The sequence below is a fragment of the Aethalodelphis obliquidens genome, unplaced genomic scaffold (assembly GCF_003676395.1).
Source record: "Aethalodelphis obliquidens isolate GAN/ISIS:26980383/991018 unplaced genomic scaffold, ASM367639v1 scaffold15, whole genome shotgun sequence".
NCBI lineage: Eukaryota > Metazoa > Chordata > Mammalia > Artiodactyla > Delphinidae > Aethalodelphis > Aethalodelphis obliquidens.
This window is the reverse complement of record NW_020837959.1, coordinates 8,233,160-8,259,922: the sequence shown is the minus strand read 5'-3', so window position 1 is coordinate 8,259,922 and position 26,763 is coordinate 8,233,160. Positions and strand designations below refer to the sequence as shown.

The 26,763-nt window shown below is 41.0% G+C and overlaps 1 protein-coding gene and 1 long non-coding RNA gene across 3 annotated transcripts in view; both read left to right on the top strand.

The window, feature by feature from the left end:
• The window catches only part of LOC113625375 (protein-lysine methyltransferase METTL21E), a 39,424-nt gene extending 21,600 nt beyond the window's left edge, over positions 1-17,824 (top strand). The window contains exons 6-8 of the mRNA XM_027115872.1: positions 9,357-9,600; positions 11,458-11,552; positions 13,957-17,824. The gene's annotated coding sequence lies outside the window, so the exon portion shown is untranslated. The remainder of the gene's footprint in view (positions 1-9,356; positions 9,601-11,457; positions 11,553-13,956) is intronic.
• A 414-nt stretch (positions 17,825-18,238) lies between these two features.
• LOC113625370 (uncharacterized) overlaps positions 18,239-26,763 on the top strand; it is a 36,541-nt gene continuing 28,016 nt past the window's right edge. For both annotated transcript variants that reach the window (XR_003434639.1, XR_003434640.1), the window contains exons 1-2: positions 18,239-18,823; positions 19,626-19,746. This is a non-coding gene — a long non-coding RNA (uncharacterized LOC113625370). The remainder of the gene's footprint in view (positions 18,824-19,625; positions 19,747-26,763) is intronic.

Below are 26,763 nucleotides of genomic sequence, written 5' to 3'. Positions count from 1 at the left end.
TGTGCTATTGAACTAACCTTTGGCCTCTATCATCAACAGTGCTTATACTGGGAAAGCTTGAAGGCAGGAGTTTTTCTTCTCACTTCTCTCAGTTTCTTTGTTTCTGAGGCAATTGTCTTTCCTTGAAATCCAATCAAGTTTTAGAATTGGCACTCAACCATCAAGGAATTTAAAAGCATCACTAAAAATGAAAATAGATGTCCAGGTCAATTTTTCGATAAATGGCATTAACAGAAAAAAAAAAAGGGAAAATATTGGCTATCTGCTGCTAATTACTAACACTTTAGCATACCAAAATGTATTGTTAGATTTTCTAAACAAAAGCACAAACTGACTAAAACTAAAATAAGGCATATAAAAGTACTTTAATGGCTAGGCATTATTTTATAATGCCACAAATACAGGACACAAGGCATCTGAAATTTTTTTATTTGGTAATGCTAGATTTTGTAGCTTAGGCTTTTGAAAATTTCCATATTTTCATTGTCCACAGTCTGTATGTCTATACTCTTCTTCGTTTTGATTTTAAATTATCAGTCACCCCTTACCTTCAGTGGATTGTGTGTGTGTGTGTGTGTGTGTGTGTGTGTGTGTGTGTGTGGTGATTTAATTTGGGTTTTCTTATCTGATGCCATGGTTTAATTTGGGTTTCTTATCTCTTTCTGTGTTTCCTTTGTTGGAAGAGTATAAATCATAATGGTAAAGGTTTTCTCTTTGTCCCAAACCATCATAAATAAGCCCAAAGAACAGGCCATAAAAATGTAAGAAATTCTTAGATTAACAAACATGAGTAACGTTTTTTACCCACCTGGTGTTCAGAGGTAAAAGTACAGTTTGCAACTAGTAAATTATTAACACTTTTCTACCAAGGATTTCCTTCTTCCTTAGGATCTCTGTGATTAATATGTCGTCAGTTTAAGAATGAGAAGGGTGTCAAACATGATAAACATATTTTATAATCATGTATTCAAAAGAGGAATAATTCTAATATGATTATAATTAGTTGGAATAATTATACAATTATTCTAATAAATATAATATATAATAAGAATGTGCAGCATTCTTGGGGTGGGGGGAGCAAAGTGCTAGAGCGGCTGGGAACAGATTTCATATTTTTTTGAAGGTAATTCAAGGAGACTTAAAGGCAATTATAAGAATGCAAAATAACTAATGTAAATACCTTTTACTTTCTTGATATTTTATTTTTCTTCTCTAGGTAGCCATCTAATGGCTGTCATTCATTCATTCAGTATTTACTGAAACCCCAAGCAGGGGCTGTAGACACACAGTGAACAAGGTGGATGGGGCAGTCCTCCTGGAGGCTTCAAGTTCAGTGCAAATGGGCAGATGCAGCAAAGTCAATGCATGGAGGGGGAGACAGACATGTTTTCAGTGCAGTGTCAGGTGTGGTGATAGGAGGGGAACTAATCCACAACCAGGGCGTCAGTGAAGACTTCCTGGAGAAATAACCTGTAGCTGGGAAAGGAGATGGAGACAGGGGCGCTTTCTGGGAAGCCGAGAGTAACCCCCTTGAACCACTCTCTGGAAAAATTGTAGCTTCTAATAATCCTTGCTGAAACAACTCCATTTACGGAATACTCACAGCTTTGGTCTCTGTTTTAGATATTTTACATAGAGCTCACTGAATACCTCTAATACCCTGGAGGAATTAGCCCATTTTACACATGAAGAAACTGAGGCTCAGTGGGGGTGAGCAGCTTCTCTGATGTGTGTCCGGTTGGGATGGGAACCTCGGTCTCTAAGGCACCAAAGCTTCTGCTCTTTTCGAGAACTGCCCTGTGTCCATTTTCCACTCTGAACCTTGCAAGAAAATCCTGAATTTGAATTTTATTCTAGCTAATTCGGAGCAATTCACTAATTGCTCTGAATTTAGTGAATGTTGTCTTTATTTGTACAAATTAGCGTAAGTGGGATACTATTGCTATGTATCTGCATTGTGAACAGTAAATCACTAGGAGAATGAGTGTATAAGCAAAGATTTAAATAAAATTTTCTTTGCAAAAAAAAGAAATCGGACAAAGATTAATTGAAAGATATGTAGTGATCTTAAAACAGCTCAGGCCGAATGAGGTGAAGGCAGAGGATGCCCTCAGGTGACTCCTCAGCGGGAAAGGCCAAGGGGGCGGGGCTGAACTTTAGAACTTCATCCGATCTGTCAGTGATGCGGCTGTTTACAGGGCTGTTCCTAGGGGGGAAGGCTCACTCTGCATCAGCACGGAGCTAAGCCGCGGGGTGAGGGGAGCATCCCAGTCCAGGAAACCACCTTTTCAGCAATCTTCCCAGGCGAAGGCAGAACTGACTCAGGCAGCGTGGCCTTCTGCAGCCCCAGCAGAGGGCACCGGGGCTGTGCCGGGGAGACTGGAAGGACACCAGAGTACTTGGCTAAGTGGAAACAGCCAAGGGCGTCCATCAGCCTGAGGTTTATCCGTTGACAGGCCCCGCTGTTCCGGGAGGGCGATACTGATACTGCTGAGTAAGCCTCACACCCTAGCGAGAGGCCTGGACCACTGACGGAGTGTTAGGCGATGCGGGCGGGGCCGGGCCGGTGCCTGCTGCCGTGACGCCAGCACAGGCCAGCTGTCAGGGGCTGTCCCTGAGGGCCCCGCTCAGAGGACCCTGGCCATTGCCGCTGGATGGCGATGCGAGCCAGACCACAGAATGTTCCAGAAAACAGAGAAGGATGTATGTAAACTTCCGGCGGGACTTGGCTACCCGGGGCAGTGACAACTTCCAGGGTGGGATGGTAGGGAGGAAACTCTATAGAGAGAAAACCTCAAGATTACTGAGGAAAAGGAATCGCAGGATAAGTTTCTCTCTTTCTTTATTACGTATATTCCTGTGTGCACTGACCAGCAGACACCGAAGCCCGCTGACCGACCTCTCTACTCAGCAAGTGCCTGAACGTGGAGTCTGATAGGTGCAAGAAGTGGAAGCCAGCATCTGAGGACATGTCAGCTCGAATGCCCATAAAATCCACTTCAGATAAAAAGCGTGCATTGATTCTATCTTTTGCTTCTACCAACTAGGTGAAAGGCTAGGGATTTGGATACCATTCCCTCAAAACTCGGGGAATTAAATCCGAGTCTGAAATTACCAAACATTGCCACTGGGAGGCCCCAGTGATCTGTAAAATGAACTTCCCTATCTGAATAAATAAGTGAAAATAAAAGAAATGATTTAAACAAGTGAATTGAATTATGAAAGATTATATGCAAATGGACCCAAAGCGGTAAGGGGTAAATACAGCACAGTAAAATGTGATAAATACGTGGTGCCGTCTGCCTTCATTAGGGATTGTTTAAATTCCACCCCCGCCTCAGCGCTGTGCACACGAAAGGAAATAAAGTCTCCCAGAAAAGGGAAAACAAGGGCTGGTTTCCAGTTATTTGAACACTATACGCATGCTCCTGGCTGCATGTGTGTGTGTTTGTGTACGTGTGTGAGGGGGAGGGGAGGAGAGGAGAGGGACGAGTATAAATATCTGGCCATATTTTCATTTCTTGTAATACAGTGGTTCTCAAACCTGAGCGTGGCTCAGAATCACCTGGAGAGCTTGGTAAACACATCTAGATGGGTCCCAACCCCAGAGTTTCTGATTCAGCAGATCTGGAGTGGGGCCTGAGAATGTGCGGCGCTAACAGGTTCTCTGGCCTGGGGACCACACTTTGAGAACCGCTGTTGTCATACATGACACTTCAACCTTGAGTGTTAATCATTTGAAACGAGGGCATTTTGGCATATCAGGAAGATGCGCCCTTTCCCCTATTCTGTGTCCGATCATTCACATCTTAAAATGCACCCTCTTCCTCGAATGAACACTTTACCCCGTGGGACCTTCCATGAACCCCCTACATATATTCCCGTAGGCTCTATCCTTTCTAAGTTGTTGGGAAGACAACTTTATCAGCATGGTATGATACAGACTAACCTTTTTGCTTGCCCTTAATGTTCTTTTATGTTGATGTACCATTTATGTTCATTTTGAGTCTAGCTCATTAAGTGTGGTTATAAATAGTCTGTGAAGTGAAAAGGAAGTATGAAAAATTATATGGAGATTGTTTCACAGTCAAAGACTAAAGGGATATTTCTTGAAACTCTAGCTTGGGGACTCTGAATATAAAATGCTTGTAAGCTATTAAAGAACAGACAGTGACAATGTTTAATTTTATTGCTACAGTGTGTAATAGCTCCATATTCAAATGGGCTCTTAATTAAAATATGTGTAGATGCTCCTAGCACCAGAGATTTGGCTCCCAACTCTTGTATTGTCTTTTTAGAGGGAAAGTTCTCATATACACAAGAGTGACAGCATTTGGGGTAGGATTTGTTGTGGTGCAAAGGAGTTTGTCAGGCCTGGGGTGCGGGAGTTGTTGGTTTCACCGCAGTAGGTAGGTATCTGGGCAAGCACCCCATTTGTCACCTACCTTCCCCACCTGCCCAATAAGCTAGAAGATGTTGGCATTGGTGAGATTTTTTTTTTTTTTTTTGCCACTAGTGAAATATTCTGGCAATGGGGTGTAGCATTTTTTTCTCTTTTCAAATTTGTGATGAATTAGAGCCACATTCTTCCATGAAACTGGCCTAATCATACCTCCAACTAGATGATCTCTGTGAAGTAATTTGAAAAACTGGAATTCCTCATCATCACTGTAAAAAATAATTAAAAATAAAAGCAACTGGAATATTCTGAAAGTGGGGTTGGAGGGAAGCATTCCTTTTCTCTTTCCTAATACGAGTGCACAGGCATCGTGTTGATCTGCTGGCTCAGAGCGGTGGTTCTCAACCCTGGCTGGCACTCAGAACCCCTGTGAAACTTTAGAGAAAATATTGTTTCCCTGGCCCTGCCTTTACCCACTGGATTAGAACCTTCAGGGGTTGGTAGGGGTGCATTTTGGTACAGGAATCTGTACTTTTAAAAATCTCCCTACAAGATCCTGTTCATTAGCCGTTTTGGGAGAAGTACTGGTTTGGTGTAGGTGACGAATCCAGCTCAGGTTGTCCCTCTGTGGCTTTTATTGCACTCCGTGGCTTGTGAGTTACTGAATCACTTATGAATTCCGAGTTTTCTCATTGCATGTAATTGCTAAATGGAGAATTTTCCACCTGAAAGCCCCCAACTGTATTGAAACCAACCCCAGATATATCCTAGGATACATTTTCTCTGGGGCTCAGCCAATACAGATTAATTAATTGTTGTGGGAAGAAAGAAAACATACTACCTCACCTCAGCACTGGAATATTAATTGATTAATCAAGAGAAATCGGAATATTACCATGTTCAACACAAACCACACCCTTTGCTCAACAAGCCACAAAAAACACCATTTTCCAAGAACCCAGGAAGTTCAGTGTCCTAGAACCGGGACTGTGCTGTCCACAAAGCAGTGGGCAGGTGTTACCTAGACAGGAAGACTCAACCGGGGGCTAGATGTGTCGAGAGAAGGGAAAAACAGTGACTCACAGGCCCCAAACAGTGACTCACAGACTCACCCAGGTTCTCAGTGCTTTCAGCAACATTTATTATTTCCACTTTTTGCGTCAATACGTTGGATGGAGGGAAAACACCAGACAACAATGCCTAACATCATAAGAAAATAACATGACATTAAAAGGCGTATAACGTATAAAGACTACATCAGATGTCTCTGTATTATTTCTTATTACTGCATGTGAATCCACAGTTACACCAAAAAAAGTTTTTAAGAAGAAATGTGTGTGCGTTCAGAGGTATTTATTTGTGTATGGATGAGGCATACAAAACTTTTTGTCCTTCCCTTTCCCCACCCACCTTCCTCTGTATGTGGATGTCTAGGATGCATGTGGAAAATCTTCAAACAGTGCAGTGCTTGGGGTGCAGGGGCAATGAAGGGCTGTGAATTGTCTGATATCACAGCTGCCCTCTATTGAAGAGTTTCTTTGAGCCACAGGGACTTCGCTAAGCTCCCTATATTCATTATCTCATTTAATTCTTACGAGGGTCTTGCACCTAAATAGTATTATCCCATTTTACAGATGAGGAAATGAAAGCTTAGTGAGGTTAAGCTATGTAACATAGGTCACAACAGGCTACAAATGGTGGAGTAGGATTTGAACTTAAGTCAAACGTTGAAGTCCATGCTTTCTTGGTTTTACCTACTACCCCATCTGTAAGGTGATGGGAATCGTACCTACTGGCATCAAATCAAGTGTTTTTGTCTGACTGAGCTGCTTTAGAAGAAACTATTGACTCCAGAAATGATTCAGAATTCTCATGCCCCCCCAAAATATATATATTTTTAAAAAGAACTAACCAGCTATATAGACTATTAGGAACCTGGAATTTCAAGGTTAGGAGTCCAACCTCTTATTTAGTGTGAAATCATCTTCTGAAAATGCAGTATATTCTAATTATGAGAAAGTACTTTCTTATATGGAACTGAAATTTGCTTGCCTCTTAGATCTAACAAAAAATAAGCCTCTCTACACAAAACAAGGCTTTTCTATAAAGCTGCAATGAGAGAAGCATGAGACAGCCTGTCCTTTTCAAGCCAGACATTTCCAGTTCTTTTTCAATCATATGGCATTTGACATTACTTTGAGAATCTTGATTATATTCCTTGGACATACTCCAATTACTCAATATCTCCTCTTAAATTGTGGTCTTCCAGACTTGAGGCAGTGCTACGGAGGTGGTCTGACCTAGATGGAAAGCACTTTTTCTGAACATAATACTTTAACAATGGAATGGCAGGCAGTGGCTGTACTTCATAGATATGGAAGGAATCAAGAAATCTTGCTTCTAGGAATCTGACTTTAGACTTCAGGTCTACAGGAAATGCAGTAGTGAAATGCATTGCTGTACATGTCTGGGCCCACCCAGGGAGAGTATGGGATTTCCTGCGGAAATTCCTATCCGCCATAAACTCAAAGAATTATTTGCTTTGCAAGGTCAGAGTCCAATGTTTCCCTTTTGCTAACTGATGAAATTACTCAAGCCCATGCTAGGGTTGTGTAATAGGTAGGGAGTGGTCATCCACCTGAAGGAGATGGGAAATTATAAGTACCTACCTGAACTTGGCTCCTAGCTGAAGGGTCAAGAAGGAATGTGACTTCCTATCTGACGTTAGACATTTTTCCTATATATGTAGATTCATTTAGGGAATTTGAAAGCCACATTCAATATTTTCTTAAAACCATTTATGTTTTCTTCAGAAAGCTCAAGTTAAGTCACAGTAATAAACCTGCTTTGGAACTTTCCCTTTTAAAAGAAATCCTACTTACCATTCAATGCAACCTGATCATTTCAAAATAGCATCGAGCCAAAGACAGCCATTTTGACCACTAGAGTTGGCATATTTAGTCCACTTTTTATTTGAGTTGAATTTCCTAGGTCTGTTTATATTTTACTATGAAGACAGACATGAACCACAATATCGGTGTGAAAAAAATTATACTCTCACTTTAAAAATAGATTAAAAACACACAGGTATTCTCAATCTTTAGGGTTAGCGGAAGAACATTGTATTAATCTTAGGATGGCTCTACTCTATATATTGTTCAAGAACTCCAGAGGCTTGCTTGGTCTGGAAAAAGTGGGAAGAGTTTTTGGTCCAGGGCAGCTGATACTGTTACTACTTAAGTATACAGTGCTTTTTCACCATCTGTGGGGCTTTGCTTCTCCTGCTGGATTGTGGAAGTGACTGCTTCTCCTAGGGGGTCATAGAAGCCCTTGCCAGTGTTCCCAGGGGTCTGCGCTCTGTGTCTAGTTCTTTGTAGACACCACTCATAGCCATATTTCCATTGACAATGCAGCTTTAAAGCAGCACGAAGTGCCTCCCAATGTCATTGGGGAAAAGCTTTTATTTTCTAACTTCAATTCCTTCTGGAGAAATTATTTCTCTCAATAGATCATCTTACCGTACTATCTTGTTTTGAACTATTTCAAATCTTTTGTGGAAACAGGCCATACAAAATGAAACCTTAAATTTACCTAACGTTCTCACAATGCTAAGGTTTGTCAAATGGCCACTTAGATGAATAATCTTTAATAGACATAACTTTGCCCCTTTGTCTTGGTCAATATCTGCACCCATGGCATTTTGGTTTTTATTAGGAGAGGCTGTTGCTACATTGAATGACTGCCACACTTTTGGTTTTTCTTTCCTTTGATAGCAATTTAAAGATGAATTCTCCAGGTTTTAGTGCCTTATCATCTTGATGGTTTCCGGCTTTGTTACCGACTTAAGGAGAGTTCTGTTAGAATTCCTGTTTTTATTCACGGAAGAAATGCATACACTAATAAGCTGATTTGGAATTTTAATAGAGTAACAGTAATACAACCAGGCAGCTGTGATTAGATGTCAAGATATCTGTTGCATTGGGAGTCAGATCCTTAAAATGTTTTGTGCAGGGTTCAGGAAGACGAGGTGGTTTTCCCCTAACAAATCCTGTCAGGGCAGGACCCGGCTTGGAAGGCAGCATCCTCGGTCTTTCACTAGAGGGCGCTCTGCAGGCAGCTTAGTTTGGCCCATCTTTTTGTTTTCTTCCGTCTCTATATGAGAAGTCAGAAAAAAGCTCTTAACGCCTCTGCAGGGGACTGGTCCCTAAGGCCTCCCATCAGCTGTCATGTCTGGGAAGACCAGAGGAGTCAGGGTCCTCCTCTGTAACTCAGGATGTGTCGCCCCCCAGCATTCCTGGGTGCTTCGATGGATCCAGAGATGCAACAAGGGAATGCTATGCATTGGGGTTAGTCAACTTGTCCAAAATAGCACAGAGGAATTAGAGAAGGATTACTTGATTTTTGCTGATCCCATTGGAAGTGTGTCCCAGCATTGTAACCAGGCTCCAGTTTCCCGGAGAGGTGATGTTGGTGGGCTGCAGAAAGAGAGGGCTGCCGTCATTTAATGCTAGGAGAGGGAACTGAATGCACAGAACTATGCTAGCCCTCCCCCCAACCCAAGCAAAGACCCTGGAGCAATGTTTTGGAATGTCACTTGGGATGTGTGACTGGAGAAGCGGGAAGGACCGCCCCCTGATGGACTCAGGGAGCTGCTCCGACCTGGGCAGCAAACAAGGTCATGAAACAGGCAATCAGAACAGGGCAGAAATGCCAAATCCAGGCTTCTCACCAGACCCCAGGAGTCCTGCAGCCCCCAAATTGGGTGGGAAGGCTGGCACCTCTGTGCACATGAGCTCCCTCCTCCTTGTCTCCCAGTATGTCCCCTGAGCAAACAGGCTCTGTGTGGAGTTGGACAGAGGAGGTCCCCTCTACTCAGGGGGAAGGGGGAGTGCTGGGCTTTTATAATTTCTAGAACATTCCAACACTTTGACCCCTCCTACCCCCTTCGATTTCACAGAAACTGGGAAACATCCCCAGCTTGGAGTCTGCAGTTTACCCCTTTCCACTGACATCATGTGAAGTCTGTCAGTCAGTCCTCGTGACACTCAGGGGGCCTTCTGAACCCCTCACCTGAGGGAATCTACCAGTTATTCACTGGATGGAAGTGGGCAGGTTTCTATCCCAAGCCCAGACCCAGGTCCACCAGGCTAAAAATGGAGAAAGAGCAGTGAACCTTTCATTTCCTGTGAAGGTTAATCGAGGTAAGTGGATAAAAAGTGCTGACACCATTGCTTACCAAGTTGTATTCAATAAACAGAGATGTTTGTGATTATCATTGTTACTAATCTCACTCTATTGCAGCTTATTAATAAAAGGGTTTGGTGGCCTGGGAGTTGAAAAAAAAAGAAAAAAGCTCTTCTTGAATGTAAAGGCAAAATACAAAAGCTGGCACAATTCATATGGGATTTAAATTCACTCATGCTTCAGGTCATCTTTGGTATGTTTCAGATAGTAAACCAAAGGGGAAGTAGAACATGGCTTTGAGGAGGTAGAGTAGATTATGAATAGTCAATTCAATTAGCTATCTTGATAGGTGTTACCAAGTAATAGAGTAAGAAAAATGAAGCCTTCCCTGTGAGTATAAGTAAAACAATTCAGTCATTCGTTTTATCTGGGTTACAAATGTGAGTCAACAGAAGTTAAAAATGAAGATTCTCTTTGCAAACAGGGGTTACCCACACTTATCCTTTCCTCAGTAAACTATGTAGTTAGAAAACAGGACAAGAATATAGGATTTAGCATGAGAACAGCTTGGATGAATTATAATGACTTTGAAAACCTTACTAAAATATTTTCTGACTTCCCTGTGTTTACATTTGTAACATAAATATTATTAAAACGTGTTTTACCCTTGATTCCCGGGGTTTGTAAGAGAAAAGAAAGAGGAAGAACAAAAAAATAAAACCAATGGCTAGAACCAGCTAGGAAGTAGTAATAATTTTCCTGTGTCACTTTGATACAGAACAAAAACCAAATGAAATACCTTGTTGTGCAAAACTATACTTAATTGGCTTATAATTAGAAGAAGCCAAAACCTTCTCCTTTTGGAGTTGAGTAAAAGTCCTACATAGTAGAGTACTTGCAAACTTAAGCGTAAATTGAAACATTTACCTGGTTTTGAGTATTTAAAATGCCTGAGGGCAAGCTTGGGAAAATGTGATTTTCAGGTACATTTCACAACAGGGAAGAGGCTATTTGCATAGCTATGTCCATCCATTTGTCTGCATATTTGAAAGCCTGTGCTCTGGGTGCCAAAGGCAAAATGAATAAGGCCCAGGTCTGGGTCCCCAAGGCCTGGGCCAGAGGAGGACCAAGGGAGGGGCCACCCTGGCCCAGACAAGCCACTGCCGCTGTCTGTCTCATATTCATACGAAACATGGTTCACTTTTCTATCATTGTCCGTTGTTTCTGGACCTCGCACAGGTTTTTGAGCTCTAACTTTAATACAGAAACAAATGCGTGCTTTTCTCAGGGGAGGTAAAATTGAGATTGCATTTAAAATCAGGAATTTAGCAATGAATGAACATGGGGCTTTATCACTGAAATGCATTTTCATCCTTAATTCCAAATGTCGCCTTTGCTTTCTCATGCACCATAGGCACAGAAAACAAAAACTATACCTTTGCTAAACTGCAGTATTTTAAGATAATACTTTCCTTGATCTCTGTAAGGCTTGTCAGGATCAAAGTATTTCTTGCTGTTTTCTGGCACAGGTGGGAAACCTGCCATTGGCCTATGCCTTTAAGCATGTAATAGTTCAACACAGTGATGAAAATTTTGAATCTATGTTGAGAGCCCAGTGCCTCTTATTTGGAGTGAAAAATAGAGGTTCTAGTCTTCTTCTGATAAGCATTTCTTCAACCATTTCAGTACTGCGCTAGAACCTCTGAGTCATCTTCAAGTCTATTTTCTCTCTTAATTCGTAGATCGTTTAGTCATCAAGGCTTATCCGTTTTACCTCCTAAGTGTTGCCCTTGAAATAGCCATAAGCGGTCTTTTTGACTTTTTCTTCTACTCCAACCTATTTTCCACACTGTGTTGTTTTTTAAAAAAAACAGAATCTCTCTGCGAACATTCACTCATTCAAACTTCCAGAAGGACACCCAGGAAGTGAACAGGAACAAAGGGACACTGACCCAGCCAACCGAATTGGGTAAATGGTCCTCCAGCTGATCTGAGCTGCTAACTCCCCTACTTTACTCCTCTGTGGTACCCTGTGGCCTGTAGACTCAAGTCCAAACTTCTTTCTCGCTAGCACACAGGCCCTGGTCAGCCACACTCCACCCCACATGCTTTCTTAGTCCCTACAACTTTTCTTCCCCTCTTTCCACCTTTTCTGCCTCCTTTTTTCTCTACCCTGTTCATTTTCCTTATGAACTGGACACTCAACCACTCTCTCTTCCCGAGGAGCCCCTTCTCTTCCGCCTGCCCCCTCAGCCTGGAACACTATCCTCCTTTTCCATCTTGGTTTCCTGCTCACCCTCCAAAGGCCCAGCTCAAACGTCCCTCCTCAATCACCTTCCCAGGGCTGGTAGCCCCCTTCCCCGGGACCCTCCTGATGTAACGAGGAGAGCTATTCCCCACTGCTTTGTCATTCTTTGTTCTCATCTCCACCCTCTCAACTAAACTGAACTCTGACTGACACAGAGTCGATGCTTTTTATCTTTGTGCCCAAGTGCCTAGTGCAGGGGCTGACACATCCTAACTGTTGATAAATGTTTGTTGATTGAATAAATGAAAGAACGTCACCCTCTAGCTAGTGTTACACCTTTTTCATTTTGCTCCAGGCACTTTAATTCTGGGCTTTAGCCAAGAGCATCAGTTTGGCTGAATGGAATGAGCTCGGTTAATTGCTATAAAGTTTATTCCTTTACTAGCCTGTAAATGACCATCCAGGTATTTACCCATTCTTTCATTTCACAAATGCTGCGGAACATTTTCTATTGTCAGGTGTTTTGTCAGTGGATGAGAATAAAAGATGTCCAGGCCAGATACCTCATTAACTTCATCCTGGATTCCTCTGAGGAAGGCAAATGAAGACTAAGCAGAACAAATTTGTCTCCTACACATTTCTTCTGGCAGGTTCTTTTCTGGGCTAATCTTTCAATTCCAGCAAAAGCTTGAGTGAGTTGAGAGCAAGACTAGTTGACATATTGATCTGGTTATAAATGGTCCTGAAAGGTCCCTCTTGGCTTTGGTTAATGTCTGGGCTCCGGCATCCCTGCAAGGCTGAATTATTTCTAGGTCAGCCATTTCTTCTTGGTTCTTTTCTCCAAGTGAATGCTTAAAAACTCAGATAAGAAGTGTTTTCTAGGTAACGCAAAGGTGGAAAGTGAATAGTTTTGGTTGAGTTTCAAATGTATTGTTCTTTTTAGGAGGACGGGAGGGCACTGACTTATTCGCTGGTGCTCTGGTTTATTTGTTATGTTGTTAATCAAATGCCCACTCCCTTTTCTGTTCCTCTCTTCTCAGCCTTCAGGAAAGTGCTGGCATCTGAGTTAAGTGGAAGGGGGGAGTGACTTTCATGAGGTGGCAGGATGCCAACATTCCTTTGCCTTCTGCTGTCTTATGAGTGGTGCCAAGTCATCTGGTGGCTACTTGTTGCCGAGGAAAGAGTTATTAATTACTCCCTGACAATTCGCTCAAGGATTTCTCAAACCATTGACTTAAAGTAGCTATGGTGAAGGTATTAGAATGACAAAACACAAGGGCACTTAGTGGAATGACTATTCTACAAAGGGAAAGTTTTGCACAGGTCTTCTTTTCCTTATTTTCACACCATCCCCCCTTGTGTCTCCTGAAAGGAGGGAGGATGAATGTACAGGGAAGCAAAGCTAAGACAAATGATGACGTCTCTTCCCAACCTCCGAGTGATCTTGTTGTACAGCGATGAGTATAAACAGTGTGGGCTCTGGGATGGGAGAGAAAAATGCTGACAGAGCACTTGCTTTGACTGGATTTATAACATTATAGGAAGAAACTTCAAGCGACAGGGAGAGACGGGAAGAGGTGAGGTAATTTGGGGTGATGGCTGCTTAGTGGTCATAATTCAACAGCTTTGTTTGACCCACTCCGTGACCTGACCTTCCCCAGTACTCTTGTTGGACAGCCTCAGAGAATAAATTCCTCCTTCATCCACCTCGCAGGCCCGGCAGTGGTAGCAGGAACAGAGCACCTCCGCACAGAACTGATAAGTTCACTTCCAGGGGCGACAGGGTAATTCGTTCGGCCTGCTCACTCCATCACTGACCTTCCTGTTCCACTGCTGTCTAGGGTACCAGTTAGTGCTAATTGCTGCCGATAGTGGTGAAAGATTCTGTGACAAGTGTCTGCTAAGAAGAGGGCTAAGACCCCTAACTCATTTCATGTAGAGTATTCCCATGAGAGGAGGTTCTTTGGGATAAGATAGCAAGAAGGCTGAGCTGGGAGAAAGAAGTCTTTACCAAGAGTGCAGTGCTTTTCAACAGACCTGTCTTATTTTCATCCACTAACAGATACTGAAAATCACATGTTAATTAATTTTCCCACAAAGAGGAATTTTACTACTTCTTTTCCAGATCTCGCTTTGATGTGGGAAGACCCAAAAGCATCCCCAAAGTAAGAGTCAACTAGTCATGTCTGGAGTAAAAATTCATTGCTCCAGCTCCGCCTAGCAAAGCAGCAGGAGCTCTTTATGCCCAGGGAGATAAATTTTTAACAGACTTGCTATAATGTGTCAAAGTTTCCTGAATAAAGTTGAGTGAGTAAGCATCGCTTTTAAAATCTTTCAATTTGATGGACAAGAAAATATCAGTGTAGCAAAGTAGGTCTCCTTATATCATTGCAATTAGCCACATTATTGCAAGTGGAAAAATACTCTCAAAAGGGGATTGGTGGCCCTGGTGTAATATTTTTAAATGAATGTAAAAAGAGCTGCTTTGTATTAGCCAGGAGAAAGTTGAGAGTTTTCTGATTTGACCGTTACACCGCTGAAAAGGGCAGTTCGTTTCATATATATATTTTAGCCAGAACTAGCTTTAACAATTGCCAACTGCCAGTTATAAATAGCTTTCCTCTTTGAAACAAAGCTTCATCTTTCAAACTGCTACTATCTTAAGCAAAGAAAAAAAAATATCATGAACTTCTTTCGGCACATACCAGCTGTTCCAGATGTTATGATTACACATGTGGACCACGTTCTGAACTAAAAATACATACAGGAGATTGACTTCGAACCTTTTTAGTAAAGCAACATCATAAATTATCTTGGTTACCCCTTAGTTATGTTCTAGAAGTGTTTGTAAGTGGTTTGTAAGGGGAGGAATAACTTCAGGCTCATTTTGTCCCCCCCATGAAACCTACTATGATTAATACTAAATTTCACTAATAAAATTATAGCCTTATAAGATTATGACATTAGAGCCTAGTCCAGACTTTGTTTTACTTACAGTGAAAAATAATAAAAGATCCTATTGCTCTCTATTTGTAAAAAAAAAAAAAAGAAAGAAAGAAAATAACTAAATTGAATAACAGATGTTTTTAAATGTAGGACTGGAAAGAGTTTGATTTGAGAAGTTAGAAGACTTTGGGGGATTTTTCTGGGAAGATGTGGGTGTTTTCAGAGGCTACAGGATCAAACAGTTCCGAATCTGGTCACCAGATGGCCTTATGAGACCAGAGCTTTGTGTGTGGACACTGGTGGTGATGGTAAAGTAGTGGTGGCAGTGACAGCAGTTTCAGGGTAGATTGGGGGTCAGGAAAAAAGGATGCAACTGCCCAGCTTTCATTTTTTTGTTGTTGTTTGTTTTTTTGTTTTGTTTTGTTTTGTTGCATCTGCTCAAACAGTTCTCCATCTCAAGCATCAATCGGTATGTGGTATTTTGGAAATGGAACTCAGATGATATTTTCTTGTTCAAAACTCTCCAATGGCTTCCCAGCACTGGTGACATAAACTCCGGATTCCTTACCCTGGTTTACAGAGCCCTGCATAATATGGCCCATGTCTACTTCCCTGACCTTGTCTTAGACCATCGTCCCCTAATGTGGCTGCATTCTAGACACACTAGCCTTTGTGATTTTTGAAAGAGCAAAGCCTGCTCCCTAAAAGCCTTTGCATTCATTGTCGCATTTGCCTGGATGCTTTGATTTGTCTTTTCAAATGGCTGGTCCTCTCTTATCCTTCAGATCTCAGCTCAGTGTTACTATAGCGTAAGTCCATTCAGATCTAAAGTATTAACCCAACTACTTCCCAGTGCATCACTTTAGTTTAATTCTCTGACTAAGCCTTAATCATTATCTATTTCCTTCCTTCCTCCCCTTTTGCTTCCTATGTATCTATCTATCAATCAATTATCTAATAAATGCTCTATCTAGTGTCAGATCCTCCCCACTGGAATGCAAACCCCATGGGAGCAGGCGCTTTGTATCATTCATTGTCATTTATCGCATCACTAGAACAGTGGTCGTTCTTGTATAGAGAATGAATGAATGAATGTTTGAGGTATTTATAAGTTAGGCATTTGTAGCCCGAGGAGTACTAGTATTTGGATAATTCTTTATAGCAAGGTTTGCCATAACTGATTTAACTTTCAGTTTTTTCATCTACTTTTTTGTTTTTTTCATCAGATGTTCACTGAGCACCAACAAGTAGCAGGCATTGTGGTAGGTACTAGAGAGAATCCAGAGCTGAGCACTGGTAACAGAAGTGATGTTTTTAGAGCTGAGTCTCTATGCTAAGGGCTATGGACATATGACCTCATTTAACACTTGCAGCAATACTCCGAAACAGGAATTAGTCCCTAATTCCATTTTACAGACTAGGAAACTGAATTTAGTTAGGTAATTTACCCAAGATTTCATGCCTATTCAGTTGTGGAACTGAGACTCAAAGCTGGTAGAAAACAGTTCTTCCTGAAGGAGTCAGCAAGGAAGACAAACAACGGGCTTCGGCTCCAAGCAGGCCAGATACTTCTGATAGAAGTATCAGACAGTGACTACAGCACAATTAAATGCATAAGTTATCAAAATGAGAACAAGACTATCAGAGTAGCCCAGATGTATCTGACAGAGAACAAAATAGAATTTCTAGAAATTAAAAAAAAAAGATTTTGAAATAAAATTCTCAGAGGGTAAGATAAAGTCCAGATAGAGCTACAGTTTTAGTGAACAGATGAAGAGAGAATTAGTGAACTGGAAGATTGATCTAAAAAAAATTGTCAAGAATACAGTACAGAAAGATTGAGATAGAAATATAACAAAGAGAAGTTTAGAGATGTGGACAATAGAATTAGAAGGTCCAACATATTTCTAGTAGAAGTTCCAGAGTGAAAGAAGAGAAGGAGGGGAAAGCGAAATACTGGAAGACTTAGTGACTGAAGCTTTGAAAAAATTGATTATAGGCATATGTCTTCAGATTAGGAAATTCAGTGTATCCTGAGTTGAATAAATAAGCCCACACCTAAACACATCCTGATGAAACTTCAAAACACCGAAGGCACACAGATCTTAAAAGCAACCAGAGAAAAAGATATAGCTCAGCTACAAAAGAATAACTGTTAAACTAACATAAAACTTATCGTCAGCAAAAATAGATGCTAGAATGTAATGGAATAATATTTTCAAAGTGCCAAGGGAAAGCAATAGTTAGTAAAAATTCTATACTCAGTTAAACTATATCTCAAGAGGCAGGGCAAAATAAAGAGGTTTAGAGATAAAGAAAGCCTGAGTAGTTTTCCACCAACAAAACTCCTGATTAAAAACATCAGTATAAATTTACTTTGGGAAAAAGAAGATTGAACCCAGAAGAAAGGCATGAGATGTAAGAAAGAACGGCAATCATGTGGGTAAGTAGGAGGAGGACAAGAAAAATAGCCATGAATTTGAAGGGTGGTAAAGTCAGGATGCATAGTTGTGTAAGATGGGAAGGGGGTGTCTGAACTTAAATTATTCTAAGATCATCTAAGGTTAGATATACTGATTATCTTTGGACCTTAATTATGCATTTGATTATGCTAAGGTAAATCCTGAAATTTCAGGGTGATTGTCCTTGTAGTGATGACTCAGCAATCCAGGTTTCTTCCAGTCTGGGACACCACTGCCTTTAGCCACGTGTCATTCAACTGGTGGTTGAATGACAGGATTTGCTGCTTAACTGAATATGGGGGTTGAAGGAGGGGGAAGTGGAATGGAAAGTGATGAAAGCCCAGGTGGACAGGGATGCTATGGATGGTGAGAATGAAAAGGAGAGAGGAGGGAGTTTGGGCTGAGGGGAGGGTGGTGAGTTCCAATGGGCTCTCTTGAATTGAAAGTGCGTTTCCAGTAGGAGGCTGAACTTCAGCTCCCTGTGCTTGTTTCCTGTGAGTAATATTCTGGAGCATCTGGCGTTCCATATATACTGGTTCAATAATAACATTGCTGCAGATTCACCCATGTTTAATAGATATTTGTTCGTGGAAATGCTACTTGATCAGTCAGATATTATTTAGTGGACTTATGTTGAGGCAGCTAATTTTAGAATGCACTATTTACTATTAATTGATTAGAGCACTTCAGTAGTAATAGCCTTTCCTTTCAAGTGGATTATAGAAATATCTATCAATTCCCTAAAGGTGATCTATATCTTGGATCAGACATAATAATAATAGCCACTTGAGAGCTTCTGAACTCTTGCACATATGTTCTCTATGGTGACCTTCACAGCCATGCCAGCAGGTAGATAGGGTACGATTTTATTATTGTACCCACTTTGCAGATGAGGAAATTGAAGATCAAGTCACATGATTGTATTCTCCTGTTGGTTTTACAATTCAGCTTTTGCAGGGTGGCTTGTACAATTCAGCTTTTGCAGGGTGGACAGGTTGACATGAAAGAATAACCATTCTTTGGTGCTTAATGCAGAGTGCTTTGTTCCCTGTCTTATCTCATCCTGGGCTTGTTGTTTTAAGGTCTCTATTTCTATGGCGAAGTTTTGAGCTGGGAGCCCTTGGATAGGCTACATGTGTGCAGATATTTTTGTGCTTGTTTTCTGTTTACTCTTTTTCTATGCTTTTTAACTTACTTTCTGCCATCCAGGGAGCCTTTCTGTTCTGTCGTGGGTGAAAAATACAAAATACAATTCCCAAGTGGATTCTGTTCTTTGGGTTGAACTTTGACCAGCGTGTGCAATTTTCTGGGGAGGGGGTCCACAGCTTTCATTGGTTCTTGGAAGAATCCAGAACCTAGCAACATTAAGAACCACTGTACAGAGGGGAGGGGATAGTAGTAGAAAAAATGTTTCAAGAAATTATTAGATTTCTCTTTTGCATTTCTACTCTTCCTTTGTGGTTCTCCATTTTTCTCTGTAGAGACCCTGAGGTCAGTTAAGGAGCGATTTATGACTTGGTGAAAGAGCAGAAGGAGGAGAAGTTTCCACTGTTTTATTCTTTTTGTTTGGGAGCAAATACCTGGGTACTAAGTTTTTCTATGGTCTACCAAAGGGATAATGCCCCTAAATATGCCTACTATTTTTTTTTTTTTTTTTTTTGCGGTACGCGGGCCTCTCACTGTTGTGGCCTCTCCCATTGCGGAGCACAGGCTCCAGACGCGCAGGCTCAGCGGCCATGGCTCACGGGCCCAGCTGCTCATGGACATATACACACTAACAAACGTAGTAAGGTAGATAGCTAGTGGGAAGCAGCTGCATGGCACAGGGATATTGGCTCGGTGCTTTGTGACAGCCTGGAGGGGTGGGATAGGGAGGGTGGGAGGGAGGGAGACACAAGAGGGAAGACATATGGGAACATAAGTTTATGTATGACTGATTCACTTTGTTATAAAGCAGAAACTAACACACCATTGTAAAGCAATTATACCCCAATAAAGATGTTAAAAAAAAATATTTACATCATAGATGCAAAGACAGAAGTTACTTGTGTAATAAATGGTGAGACCAAAAAAAAAAATAAATAAAGTATAGTTGATTTATAATATTATGTTAGTTTCAGTTGCACAGCATAGTGATTTAGTATTTTTGCAGATTATACTCCATTAAAAGTTATTACAAGATAACAGCTATAATTCCCTGTGCTGTACAATATATCCTTATTGATTATTAAATTTATTTATTAAATTTTGTTTTAAATTTACAAATATTTATTGAATAGCCATAACAGACAAAGAATAGTGGCTAAGAGGATTAAGCCCAGAATGAAAGAATGCTTGTGGAAAAGGAAAAAGACGTCAAGAGTTATTTCTAAATTAACCTCCTCAGAGCAAGAAGATGTGAGAAGAGTGATCACTGCTTGGGAAGATAACAAAAATTATAAGAAGGGAGAAGGCGGAACTACTATACTACCATTGCTTACCTGGAAAGATCAGAACAGACCTCACAGGTGAGAAGATAGTAAGATTATTTATTTATTTGTTTATTTATTTATTTAACATCTTTATTGGAGTATAATTGCTTTACAATGGTGTGTTAGTTTCTGCTTTATAACAAAGTGAATCAGCTGTACATATAAGTATATCCCCATATCTCCTCCCTCTTGCGTCTCCCTCCTACCCTCCCTATCTCACCCCTCTAGGTGGTCACAAAAGCACCAAGCTGATCTCCCTGTGCTATTCGGCTGCTTCCCACTAGCTATCTATTTTACATTTGGTAGTGTGTATATGTCCATGCCACTCCCTCACTTCGTCCCAGCTTACCCTTTCCCCTCCCTGTGTCCTCAAGTCCATTCTCTACGTCTGCATCTTTATTCCTGTCCTGCCCCTAGGTTCTTCAGAACCTTTTTCTTTTCTTTTTTTTCTTAGATTCCATATATATGTGTTAGCATATGGTATTTGTTCTTCTCTTTCTGACTTACTTCACTCTGTATGACAGTCTCTAGGTCCATCCACCTCGCTACAAATAACTCAGTTTCATTTCTTTTTATGGCTGAATAATATTCCATTGTATATATGTGCCACATCTTCTTTATCCATTCATCTGTTGATGGACACTTAGGTTGCTTCCATGTCCTGGCTATTGTAAATAGAGCTGCAGTGAACACTGTGGTACATGACTCTTTTTGAATTATGGTTTTCTCAGGGTATATGCCCAGTAGTGGGAATGCTGTGTCGTATGGAGGTTCTATTTTTAGTGTTTTGAGGAAACTCCATACTGTTCTCCATAGTGGCTGTATCAATTTACATTCCCACCAACAGTGCAAGAGGGTACCCTTTTCTCTACACCCTCTCCAGCATTCATTGTTTGTAGATTTTTTGATGATGGCCATTCTGACCGGTGTGAGGTGATACTTCATTGTAGTTTTGAACTGCATTTCTCTAATGATTAGTGATGTTGAGCATCCTTTCATGTGCTTGTTGACAATCTGTATATCTTCTCTGGAGAAATATCTATTTAGGTCTTCTGCCCGTTTTTGGATTGGGGTTTTGTTTCTTTGATATTGAGCTGTATGAGCTGCTTGTATATTTTGGAGATTAATCCTTTGTCAGTTGCTTCATTTGCAAATATTTTCTCCCATTCTGAGGGATTTTTTTGTCTTGTTTATGGTTTCCTTTGCTGTGCAAAAGCTTTGAAGTTTCATTAGGTCCCATTTGTTTATTTTTGTTTTTATTTCCATTTCTCTAGGAGGTGGGTCAAGAAGGATCTTGCTGTGATTTATGTCATAGAGTGTCCTGCTTATGTTTTCCTCTAAGAGTTTTATAATTTTGGCCTTACATTTAGGTCTTTAATCCATTTTGACTTTATTTTTGTGTATGGTGTTAGGGAGTGTTCTAATTTCATTCTTTTACATGTAGCTGTCCAGCTTTCCCAGCACCACTTATTGAAGAGGCTGTCTTTTCTCCATTGTATATTCTTGCCTCCTTTATCAAAGATAAGGTGACCATATGTACATGGGTTTATCTCTGGGCTTTCTATCCTGTTCTATTGATCTATATTTCTGTTTTTGTGCCAGTACCATACTGTCTTGATTACTGTAGCTTTGTAGTATAGTCTGAAGTCAGGGAGCCTGATTCCTCCTGCTCTGTTTTTCTTTCTCAAGATTGCTTTGGCTTTTTGGGGTCTTTTGTGTTTCCATACAAATTGTGAATTTTTTTGTTCTAGTTCTGTGAAAAATTCCATTGGTAGTTTGATAGGGATTGCATTGAATCTGTTGATTGCTTTGGGTAGTATAGTCATTTTCACAATGTTGATTCTTCCTTGATTATGTATTTTATACCTAGTAGTTTGTACCTGTTAATCCTACATCCCTAATTTGCCCCTCCCTGCCAGCCCTCTCCCCTTTGGTAACCACTAGTTTGTTTTCTATATTTGTGAGTTTGTTTCTGTTTTGAATATACAGTAGTTTGTATTATTTTTTAGATTTCACATATAAGTAATAACATACAGTATTTGTCTTTCTCTGACTTGTTTCACTTATATGCTATACTATTTTTGGTATCTCTGGAATGAAATACAGATTGTACAAATTCAGCTTCCAAAGGATAAAAGCAATTATAAAATTCCTTACATTTGTTCATTTCTTTATACTTTTCAAATGTCATTTACCTCCATTGGAATGAACACAGGCTAAGAAGAGTTGAAAGTGGCTTCCTGCCGCTTTATGCTTCTAGGCCTTAATTCGTTCCCTTCTCTCTATGAGAAATGTTCTCTTCTTTTATTCCACTTGCCAAACTCATTCTGGTCCTCAAGACTGATCTCAATTATCTCTCCTTAAACTTTAATAAGTTCCTGTTATTAAAGGTATAACTGTTTAATGAAAGAACAAACTCAGACCTTCCATCATACATTCCTGGGTATCACTGTCAGACACATCTGCATTTTGAGGACTTTGGGTTGCGTTTGCTTATAGATATCTTACTTTTAGGCTGTAGTATTTTATGTAGGTGACTAAATAGAACAAAGTCCCTCAGTACCTTTGTTATCTTCCACTGCATTTCATTAACAATTCCATTTTTCTGTTCTTTGCCTTCTCTCAACTTCATTTAGGATGTAAATATTTTATAAAAAAACATTCCAGATTTGTACAACAGGAAAGAAATGAATCGACCTGAATTTAGTGATGAAGATTTCTTGAGAGCCAGCATTCTGAGTTTTTCTTCAATGACCCAATTTACATCTCTTTGAAAGAGGAAAAGCAAAGAAGTCTCTTTTTCATTCTGTCTCTTTTTTTTTTTTTTTTTTTGCCTGTGCACATAATCACTATGAGTTTCTAGGCCTTTTACCTAATACCAGTGCCACAAAGGCATTTTAAGATTGAATTCCACTGACATGATTCTGACTTTCACAAGACCCCGTGGAAATGATCTGTCCATTTTATCTTCTAGAATGATTTGACTCTAGCCCTTTCACTACGGTATGATAGGAGAAGTCGAGGATGCTTTGATGGAAGCTTCCTTTTTCCTTCCATTGCTCTCAATGTGTGTCAGACCTTCCCACCTATGACTGGATGGCTGCAACTTCCTTAGGTGACCGCACCCGTGTGAGAAGGTGGGTCAGGTCCATTATGGTCACTGGAAACCCGCAGTGCTAGAGAGACAAGTTAAGGTCAGGCAAGCTGAGGTCAGCACGGGTCTCGCTGGAAAGAGAGGTGTGCTGTCCTTAGAATGAGACTGGCAAGTCTGACCTGGCATTTGGCAACTTTGTGGACCTCAAACTTGACCTCAAACTTGACAAGCAGGTGGGAGAAAACTTCAGTAGGGCTGAGTACAGCTTGAAGAATACTCAGAAAGATTAGTAGCTTTGATAAGGAGGCTCTGTAGACTGAGGCCTTTTATCCAGGGCAATTCAGACCTATTTAGTTGGCCCTGTCCCAGGTGAGGACTTGCTGATCTTAAAGGGTCCTTATCAGCTAAGCAGAACCCAGTGCCCTTAAAAGGAAAGGCTTCTCTTTATCTAGTTGTACGTCTTCAGCAAGTGAATAAAGAGAGGAGGAGTACAGAGCTTGGGATTCTCCCAGGGGTGCTTGTTCTAGGGGATGGGGTGGGATTAGCCCTGGGGAGCGGGGAGACAGTGAGACGGATGGGGGAAGTTCTTTATTTATCCCCTGCTTGGGTTTCTCCCTCTGACACCAAGTCACCAAACGGAGCTAAAGGCAGAGGTTTGGCTGAGGGCACGTTGATACTTCCTATTTTCCAGTTTTCCTCAATCCACCCTGTCCCTCCAAATCTCTTCTGCACATCATTATCAGATAAGCCTTCCTGAAATGTGGTTTTCATGATCTCAAAAGCCTTTAATGACTTCTCATTTCTGTGTGCTAAATTCCAGCTCCCTTAGGCTGACATTCAAGAACCTTTTCTATCTGGCCCCAACCACCCCAATGATCCCCGACACAGACCTTCCACCTGGTGAAGCAGGCGTGCTCTCTGTTGCTTGAATACTCCATGGCAATTCCTGTCTTTCAGATTTGTTCATCCTGCCATCACCCACTTAGAATGCCTTCCTTCCCTGCCTCCACTTTTATGGAAAATCCTAAAGATAAGGGCTCACGTCCTCCCTGGTCCCTATAGCCCCCTCACATCACTCCCGATCTCTCTCAGACTAGTTGGGTTCTTGGCATTCTTTCCATCCTGCGTAACTGAGTTTGGTGATTTATGGTGAGAGCAAATGAGTGGAAAGAAAGCAAAACATAAAGGACCATGAGGGAGAACTCTACTTTCCAGAAGTAAGTTGTCTAAACTTCCTTTTGCATCTTTGGCTTTGCACTTGTTCAAGATCCCCTGGGGATATTTTTGCACCACTGACTTTGAACAGGCTTCAGGGGCTCACGTGGCAGAACATTCTCAGGGTAGGCTTAGTGTCTGGAGTCTAGGATGTTCTCAGTGAATTGCAGCTATTGGTTTTCTTTCCAAGCATGCAGACACTCCTTATGTAATCTGGGCTCAAAGGTGTTTTCGGGACCCTTGACTCTCAGTGGGATGGCACATAGAGAGCAGAATAACTCAGAGAGAAGTTCAGACAGTCCATACTCTAATCTCTGACATTCCCAGCTTGAGAGACCCGAGACAGAAGGTCTTGGAGGTGTGGGTCAGAAGGGTGGGTTGGCTTGGTGGTAGAAAGTTCTCGAGGAAACACAAGGATATAATTTAAATCCTTAGGCATGTTTGCAGTGCACCCTCTGTATACACAGATCTCACGTGTGAAAATGAGAATTTACCAACTTTCCAAAACCTTAAGACAGACGGACTTTGGTCCAGAGAGGTCAGAATCTTCAAAATTGTTCTGAAGGCATTGTATAAATGCTTGCCTTAATGCAGCAGATGTTCTGTGGATAATATCTTCCTGCAGAGTTACATCAAATGGAAATGGAGCTGTGTATTTTCTTAGCATCTTAGGCCACGATACCCTGTGTGTTTAACTGAAAACTCTTTAAGCTATAATGGAGTATCCTTAATGGATCATTTGGCATATGTGGTGATGCTTACATGAAACGAACTTCTAAAAAATTTAAACGAAACCTTTCAGAAGTCCCCACTAGGGAGCACAGTTGTATTGAAAGGTAATATAACTTGTGACATGAGACATCTTTTGTTAGTCTCTTATAGAAAGCATTCTTCTTTTTATTTTCCTGACTTCATTTTCTTATTGTTTTTCAAAAGAAATTTTATTATTTAGTTAAATGGAGCATCTTTGGATGTATTTGTTTTTTCCAGAAATCACATAGGAAAATCCGTCATGGTTTCCATCCAGCCCAAGTTATCGATACATATAAGTTATCTTTTATCCAGGTTTTCTCACCCATTATTTTTATAGGTAAAGTTTTATTTAGGGAAGAATGATGTTGTGGTGGTGGAGAGATAGGCTGAGACATTCAAATTAATTTGCATTTTAAGGAAATGTTAAGTCTCTAAGTTGTAAACATTGGAAAGAGATTTTTATTCTAAAATTGTTAACTGCAGTAATTAATTTTTAACAGACGCTGGTCCTGACATATTTTTCATTAGTATGACTGAATTTAAAAGTCAGAATTTTGTGTCACATACATGTATATATGCATTTCTTTTAATGTGATGAAATTGGCATATTGTCTTTTTCATTATTGTGACTAGAGGACAGTAGATTGCCATAGAAATCTCAAACAATTTAGCAAACTGTCCCCCATTTCTATTTGTCTCAATGAGGTTTGTGTGACTCTCATGCCACACAGGCTTAAGTTGAAGACAAAGTGCCACCCAGAGGTTCCTGTAAAATTTTTAATGCTCCATTTAGGAGACTGCAGCTGCAATTATAAGGAATTTCACAGTTCATTTTTCATTTGCTCATATATATACAGCAATTTTTTAAATATACAATCTGGACACATAACTCAGTAATATGACACAGTTACCCCAAAATATCTGGGCTATGTGAATTAAAAAATGTTCTTAATAACTTTGTATGTCTTTCTGAAGAACCTATAAAAAGGAATGATTTCTTTTCAGAGAGGAAAAGGATAATCAGAGAGTCCTGAGGGAAGCAGCTTTTCTCCTGGCTCTGCCTGGGACCCATCCATCTGCTGTCTTTTTCCTTACCTGTCTCCTAAAGCCAAGAGACTCATGTTCAATTTCTGTTGAGGAGCTCAGTGCTTACCACCTTTAGGATACAACCCATAACTTCTTGCGTAAGGTTCAGTTCAATTAAATACATGGATCAGGACTGGAATTCTTCCTTGAGCAAGTTATTGGGTTAAGATTCTAGACTCAGGAGACCTCAGTGATCCTTGAAGTATCTTTTTGTAAAAAATGGCTCTCTTCAAGCCTGGAATCCAGAGCAAGTACTCTTGATAAAAAGCTGATTTTTTTTTGGTTTATTTATTTATTTTTTGCGGTACGCGGGCCTCTCACTGTTGTGGCCTCTCCCGTTGCGGAGCACAGGCTCCGGACGCGCAGGCTCAGCGGCCATGGCTCACGGGCCCAGCCGCTCCGCGGCATGTGGGATCTTCCCGGACCGGGGCACGAACCCGTGTCCCCTGCATCGGCAGGCAGACTCTCAACCACGGCGCCACCAGGGAAGCCCAGGGCTGATGTTTTAATTGCCGCAAGCACTGTTTCATTTACCAGGCACTTAAGTAATGCTTACTCTTTGCCTGATGCCTGCAAAATGCCTTACAAATAATTAACTCATTTAATCCTCATAATAACCCTTTAAGACAGATGCTCTGACTATTCCCATTTTACAGATGAGTAAGTAAAACACCTCAGGTCACAAAGCCAGAAAGGGGCAGAGCCAGGCAATCTGCTCCAGAATCTGGGCCACAGTCTCTGCTGACATTATACCGTTCTGCCCCTCGCAGGCCATTCTTCTGGGCCCTAAAGGGTCACGTGCCCTGGCTGGTATCTCTAAGCCAGTCCTGGAGGATGGTCCTCCAGAATCGTCAGCTCTCCCGGGAGAAACGGACATTACACCACACCTTTCCCCTTCACGTTAC